Below are 8,385 nucleotides of genomic sequence, written 5' to 3'. Positions count from 1 at the left end.
AGGCGACTATCAACCATCATTCCCAGGTCCTTCTCTGCCTGGCAGCTCTCCAACCACTCATCTCCCAGCCTGTAGCTCTGCTTGGGGTTATTGTGCCCCAGGTGCAGGACCCGGCACTTGGCCTTGTTGAACTTCATGCAGTTGACCTCGGCCCATCAGTCTAGCCTATCCAGATCCTCCTGCAGAGCCTTCCTACCCTCGAGCAGATCGACACACGCACCTAACTTGGTGTCGTCTGCAAACTTACTGAGGGTGCACTCAATGCCCTCATCCAGACCATCAATGAAGATATTGAAGAGGACCGGTCCCAGCACCGAGCTCTGGGGAACGCCACTAGTGACCGGCCTCCAACTGGATTTGACTCCATTTACCACAACTCTTTGGGCCCGGCTATCCAGCCAGTTTCTAACCCAACGAAGCGTGCGCCAGCACTCCTTCTAAAAGGTCTATGTCCTTCTTGTGCTGAGGGCCCCAGAGCTGAATGTAGTACTCCAGGTGGGGTCTCATGAGGGCAGAGCAGAGGGGAAGAATCACCTGCCTTGGCCTGCTTGCCATGCTTCCTCTGGTGCAGCCCAGGATGTGATTGGCTTTCTGGGCTGCAAGCACACATTACTAGCTCATGTTGAGCTTCTCCTCAACCAACACCCCCAGATCCTCCTCATCAGGGCTGCTTTCAATCCATTCTCCACCCAGCCTGTATTTGTGCTTGGGACATCGCTGGCCCTGATGCATGAGGTTTGCACAGACCCACCTCTCAAGCCTGTCAAGGTCTCTCTGGATATGAACTAGCTGTCAAAGTTTCCATTATATTCATCAGGAATCTTTGGCTTGATTCAGATGTCCACACACAAGCTGTCATTTCAGCTTCTCTTCTTCTTCTTTCCTTACTATTCTTTCAGGACACAGTTCTCCCATATGTCTTACATTATATCTGCCAGCCCCAGTGGATATCTGAGATACTATTGGGCTTCTCAGATAATGAGATACGTATCCCATTTCTGGTCAACACAGTAAGAGGAGTCTGGAGAGCCTCCCAGGTGACAAAACATAGATGACTACTATAGGATAAATTTGTGTACCACAAGATAGCTGCTGATATATCCTGTAAGTGGTCCTAAGGCAGGTGGCCCAGGTGGACATAAAAACAGTAGAAGCTCTAGTCCTCTTTGTGACTATGTTCCCTCTGTCATGGGCATTACGTGGAATGGGCTTTGGTTCCACGGTACTCTGTTCTCTCTCAATAGAAAATCCCAGCATTTGGGGAAATAAATTTCCCTACCAAGTTAAGAAATTTAACAAGAAATCAGGTTCTTTCTGTTCAATGTGTAGAACAGGCTGTAGAATTTAATAGAGAATTATATCCTTGCTATAGAGAGGTTTACAGTTCCTGAACGAAGGTGATTATTCTCTATTTAAGTCCCCAGATCTCTTTCTATATGGGTAATTTCAGATTCATTCAACTGATATGCTTTTTCTACCGCCTTGGAAATTTTCCCACTTTCATGGATGCAGATCCATCAAGAGAACCAAAACCATTAAATTCCCACTCCTAACATAAAAACACAATGTTATACCATTTCATAACTTCTCACTTGATAAGTCTTACATAGCAGTGCCATCATCTTCCACTGGATGTAGATTGTCTTGTTGTTGTAGTAGTTGTTTTATTCAGAAAAGGGACTAACATGAAGTTGAAAATAACCTCATGCTAGAACTTTAGTATCATAGAACTATAGAATCATAGAATGGCCTGGGTTAGAAAGGACCCAAAGATTCATAGTTTCAACCCCGCTGCCATCGGCAGAGTTCCCACTAGATCAGGTTGCTTAGGGCCCATCTAACCTGGTCTTGAACACCTCCAGGAATGGGGCATCCACAACCGCTCTGGGCAACCTGTTCCAGTGCCTCATCACCCTCTGAGTGAAGAAATTCCTCCTAACCTCTAATCTAAATCTCCCCTTTATTTAGTTTTAAACCATTCCCCCTTGTCCTGTCACTATCTGATTGAGAAAAGAGTCACTCTCCATCTTTTTTTATAAGTCCCCTTTAAGTATTGAAAGGTCACAATGAGGTCTCCCTAGAGCCTTCTCTTCTGTAGGCTGAACAGCCCCAGCTCTCTCAGCCTTTCTTCATAGGAGAGGTGCTCCAGCCCTCTGATCATCTTTGTAGCCCTCCTCTGGACCTGTTCTAACAGATCAACATAGCATTTCAGATTGTTACATTATTCTAAGATAATAGATATGCTATTATCTTACTCTATTCAGTCAAAGTACTGTACTGTACTGTAGTCCTAAATTAGCCTTCCAGAATCAAGACACACCCTCTTATACATGGAATTATTTTTCTGTTGCAAGTAAAAGTCTTCCTATTTATTCTGCAAATATACATAGATTGCAAGGTCTTTAGATCAGAAATATTCTCTTCTTATGTTTTGGTAAAAATTGCTTGTGTGCTTTGCTTCATACGCAACAGCTTTTATGAAGAACAGTACATTTCAGTCAGCAAAAAGCTGTGCAATGGAAAAATTAAATTAAAAAAATGCATTTGGACAGCAATAAAAAAAAATCAACCATTAATAATTTGTCACTTACATGATGAAAATCTTGTTCATATCAATAATATTCACATGTATCTTCTGTGTATTAAATTTAGGTAATCTCAGTATAGATCACTAAATATGTGTTACACTAGCCTCAGAAGAAAACATCAAACATAAACCAGAGCCTATGGAATTAGTAAGCAGATTGAGTAGATTGTAACTGTAATATAGAGGTGTAAATATCACTCCAACAGCAATAAATTTATATACAATTATATGTTTTTTACGTGCAAACATTACTTAGTTATTAGTCATGTACAAACATTATGTACATTATCTGCAAAAGTATATAAAAGGTGTCATGGAATTGTATCTTGTAACATCAAGTATTTCTATTTGGGCAGTCCATTCTAATGACCTTAGGTTCATTTTAGTCAGTAGAGGGAAAAGTATATGTCTCTATCAGAGTGATTTGTATTAATTAGGATGAGACTACATGTCCTACATATACCTATGTCTCTCCACTGATTGTCAAGGCAGCCTATGGTAACAGGCTCACTGATACTGTCGAAGTCAGCCCTGATGAGTTAACACCCTATGTATCTGATTTAAGTAGAAAGAAGGAAAATAGTCATCAACAAACATCCATTTTTTTAAACTGGTGTCCCTGAAAGTATTTTGTTCAGAATTCAGGAAAGCTGATAATTTGCATCATAAAGCATTGCATTATATTAATGTAAAGGAGGTTCTGTAAAGCTGATGCTTACTAGCTCCAGTGAGCTGTGTGCTGTTAACCACAATTTTTCTACCAGTGTTCTGCCAGTGTCTGGGAGACTGCACTCTTAATGAATTAATAGACAGACATGCTCTGTAGTTTCTTGAGCAAATATTTCAGACGCTGCCATATCAAATTCAATTTGGATAGCAATTAATAACAGCTTTCTGTAAAGTTAGCTCTGACTCTTCTGCTAGAGATGGCTGATATCTTCACAAATTTGTCTCCAATAATTTCAATAGATTTGTTGATATACTAACATGTAAAAAGTAGTTTCTGTGAACTTTTACATATATGTCTACATTACCCTCCTTTCCCAGAGCATAAGTAAAACAATCCTTACAGTATCATATTCATTTTTTACTGTAGATCTTTTTTTTTTTTTTTTTTTTTTTTAAGGTGAATCCAAAAAACTATACAATGCTCCTTGAGGAGAAGCATAGAAGCATTGTGTAAATATGTGCAAATGAAAATCCTCAGTTAAAGTATTGTTAAGACTGTTATGGAATTGCTGAGTTTCAAAACTGCATAAATATTTTTATATTTAGGGGAGGGGAGGGGAAGGTAGGGGAGGGGAGGGGAGGGGAGAGACATTCTGACTTAGGTGATAGAAAATTCAATATTGTCAGAAGAAAGAAGTACAAGGGGAGGAAAAAATCACCTAGACTTGCCAGCTATAGTCCAAAATTATTTTATGAAAAATTGGTTTTAAGGGGCTAATAAGTGTGACTGTTACCTGACATATATCTATGTGACATTTTTCTTAAAGCAACAAAGCTTTTGTAATAGCATGTGCATGTATGTGCACACTTCTATTTAAAAAGAGAAAGAGAGGGAGAGAAGAGAAGAAAAGGGCTTCCTGTAAGAATAAAAGCAGTATTTTTATTATTATTATTCCTGAAAGATGAAGCATATAAAGAAAACCAGAAGCAATTTTTACTGCTAAGTGCTAGAAGTTCACTTAGCTGAAACAGAGGTGAAGAGAATAATGCTAGTGCTCACAGAGGATATGTTCCCTACCTAAAATACATATTTCAGAGAAATTCACTTTGGTATAATTTGTAAGCAAGCCTTGAGAAACCAGAGTCTTCATAATAGCTGGATTTTACCTTTAGGTTCACAAATGGGCAAAGCAAAATTTAGTATAAATGAAAAATCTTTTATTTTGTTTCCATTTAATAGATCTGAGGAATTATTTTAAGAACAGCCTTAAAAAAAGTACATAATTTGTGTCAGCATTTTAACAGAGTATGTTTATTGTTATTTTCCTTTTCCCGAACATTGCATTTTGAATGTTTCCTGATATCTTGTACAACTCCTGTTGATATGGAAAAATATCAATGTGAACATTTATCACAAACATATTTCCTTATTTTAATGCAGATCATTTTTTTTTCTGTTGTAATGATATTTCCTATATTAACAATCATAGCTTATAAACTAATTGACTCTATATTAAAAAGAAAAGCATAGCTTTTGCACAGACTCTGTATGACATTTTTGTTGGATATATAGTTTATTTACATTGATGCCATTGAAACTCCAGGGGTTTGAAAGTGTGTTTTTGTCAGTATTATGCATTCTGGCTTCTTGTGTAGGTCTCTGTGTCCACAAATAGTTTCAATGAATGTCCCAAAAGGATGGATGCCAGGCCTTCAAATCAGTGAGAAAACAGTCACAGACTGCATGTCAGAATATTCATTCAAGGCTGAGGAAAAAAAAAAAAAAAAAAAAAAAAAGTAAAAAGTATTGCTTGTATTGCTTGCTGCAGAAATAATCTGAAAGGAAACTGAGTCAAACAGTTGTGATGAGTCACTCTGCATTTTAACACAGTTTTCACTGGGAAAAATAAATAAATAAATAAATAAAAACTTGGAAGAAATTTGTATTTTTTAATCTGCTTCTTGAAGTTAAACAAACAAACAAAATTTATAAATCAATTTAGAAATCCACGTGTCTTTTCCTTATCTTATTTAGCAAGTCCAAATATGTTCACTTTTCATTTCTTGTAATATGCTGCTGTTTTGTCATTTTTACGGTGTCTTATTTTGTTTATGCTTTGCAATCCTAATAAGAAGCATATGTGGACATATGTGATATTTAATGATCAAATTAAATCTGAATTGATTTATCTGCTCTACCTTTGTTTTCAAATTACTATTCTGCAGAGTAGGAGGATAAGATATGTGCTGCTTGTTTGCAGTAAGTGTTTGAGAAGCAAACCTTAATTTAGAACTGCTTAATTTGCATTAAAATCTAACCAAACTTATTACTATGAAAAAAAAAAAAAAAAAAAAAAAAAAGTGGTTAAATGAAACTAAAGTGAGAAAGTGAGGCTTTGGCAACTGAAAATGGTAAATCTCCATGAATGATTTACATAGATTTTGTTTATGTTAATTAAAACCTCTCATTTATCTCTATTTTGTGCAATTATTACACAATTACAAAGACTCAAGACAATGAAAACTAAAGAAAATAATCTGGAATGGTTCTTTTGAGTTCTGTTTGGCAGTTCTGCAGAGTTCAAGCTTATCTTTTCTGTAAATGTTACAATTCAGCTGTGGATTTGATTTGGGCACCCATCATTGATGGAAAGACTGCGTTATGACCCTCAAGAAAGACTGTCAGACAAAGAGCCACAGGGCAGAAGAACATCTCTGTGCATTCTGGGATTTAAAAGGTGAGAGTGCTGAGAGGAAATAGGAACAGTTACATTTGTAGATATAATTTTCTTTTAAAACGGTCTGCCATAATTTAAGCTAGTCTGTAGCATATGTATTATACCTTCAATTAGATTTCTTTTTGCTAAAAGCTAAACACTGAAGCAAATCAAAATGCATACATGATGTCTTTTTGGATTAAATTTAGAAAAATACACCATTGGTAACTGGAGCAGCAGGTTATTGCTACTTCTCCTATTTTTGCTAAAATTTTAACAGAATGAAGCACATGTGACCAACTAGTTAATTTCTATATACATGTTTTTGCTGCGAAGTTCAGATCCAAACCTGATATTATCAAGTTTCATGCAAATACATGGGCTACACTAGTAATAGTTTTTCAGTGGAAAAAAACTTCAGGGAAGACAGGAAAGCCTGGACACCCAGATTTGATTTTCAGAAGGAACAAAATCTAAAATAAGTCTATTTTAATAGGGGTTACATATTTAGACAGCAGGGATTTGGTGCAGTTGCTTTTGAATGTCAAAAGCAAGTTTATGTGTCATTTCCATTCCTACTTTTATCTTCTGCCACAGAGATCAGAATAAAATATTATCAGGAAGACCCAGTACCCTATAGGTCTAAACACAAATGAGACAAGTGAAGTCTAAAACAATTATTTCAATTTCAGCTTTCCCTCTGGCTTTATTCTTACTACTCTAGGAATATTAAAAAGAAATGGGATGTTTTTAATGGATTGTCGGCAGCATTGTTTTCATTAACAAAAGGGAACTCAATCAACTGCTCTGCCAAACCTCTCTGTCTCTTCTTTGATGGACACTATAAATGGTGCCAAGCATTGTCAGATCCTGACAGATTAAACTAAAATGATAGGTGTTCAAAATAATTTAGGACTGAGCCTAATGTAATTTTGACTGTATTTCTTCTTGAAAGTAGAGGAATAGTTAAAAAGCAAGCAAGAAAGACAATAAAAGATTAAAGCAGATTAAAGGAAACATTCTGTCATTAAAAGTTGCTTTCCAAGGCAGTGAGAGAGATTGCCTGAATCCAAGATATGTCTATTTACACTACTGCCAGCACAAGTCAGAACAGGATGAAAGATGGTAACTCACAATTGCACTACAGAAATAAACTTTAAAGAAGTGACATAAGACTAAAATGTGTTTAGAGAGAGTTTCAAAATACCTCAAAGTTTATCAGGCTCTTAACCAACTACATTAAAACAGTAAGATTCTGCCTGGAACTCTTGTCCATTCTAGTAAATAAGGAGGAAAGCCTTTTTTTATTATTTATTTATTTATTTTTAAGGGGACAATAGTTCAATAGTTTATTAATTAAAGATGCAGGGTTAAGCAGCAGTAATGATCATACTTGTATTAGCATGAAACAGTCTACCAGTTTTAAAATGTAATGTGCCTAAAAAAGGCAAATTCCACTGAATCCATTAAAACAGTAAATTTGTTCTTGACACAGCCATAAATTAAACCTGGTGGGTTCAACATATTTGTTCCCTGTCTCTTTAAATTTAGAGGTCTGCCCTTCTGCCCCACTTCATTTTGAGAAGTATAAGCAGCCTTACAAATTTCAGGATTAGTGATTTACTTTTTGAATTTACAGGCAATATAATCCAGATTTAGAATAAAATAAAACAACAACAACAACAACAAAGTTATCACAGTAGTGATGTTATCGCATACACATTTCAGTGACAGAAATACTAGTTTCTACCAACAATTTTGCATAGCTGCTGTTCTTGGAATAAGAGAAAAGTTCTGGCCAAGTGGCACTCCCTGAAAGTGGCTGTTACACCAAACAAAACATTAACACAAGGTGCAGGATTATATTTTGCTTAGAACTGAAGGTTGGCAGCAGCTTTATAATAAGTCTTCAGGAAGTGTTGTATGATTTACCACTATTATATTTATTGTTGGTGGTCTTGTGGGTCAGTGCTGGATAATACTGAAGACATTTATGAAATATTCTTTACCTTTCTAACTCTATTTTATGTTAGTAGTTCCAACAATTTACAACTGCTGTTATGTGTATAACTGTACAGCAAAACAGAGTTTGTTGCATGAACTCTAGTTCTCATGTCTCCTCCTATATAGTATGTGTCTTCTTAATTTGCAGCTCTGCTGACACTGTATGCATGTTTAGGGACTACTGTTGAAGATAACTCTGTAGGATAAAATGCTTGCTCTCTTAGCTGTGTTGTTGTATAAATTGTGTCATGTCTACATGGAGAGAGAAAACTTGAGAGATATAAAATGTAGCCAGATTGGAATAACTCTATTGCTTCTGGAGTTACACTGGGGAAAAAAAAAATAAAAATAAATAAAAAAAAATAAATAAATAAATAAAACTTGAGACTTTGACCCACGGCAGTCATG

This window comes from Oxyura jamaicensis, chromosome 1, assembly GCF_011077185.1.
Source record: "Oxyura jamaicensis isolate SHBP4307 breed ruddy duck chromosome 1, BPBGC_Ojam_1.0, whole genome shotgun sequence".
NCBI classification, from domain to species: Eukaryota; Metazoa; Chordata; class Aves; order Anseriformes; family Anatidae; genus Oxyura; species Oxyura jamaicensis.
Note: the sequence above shows the minus strand (reverse complement) of the source record.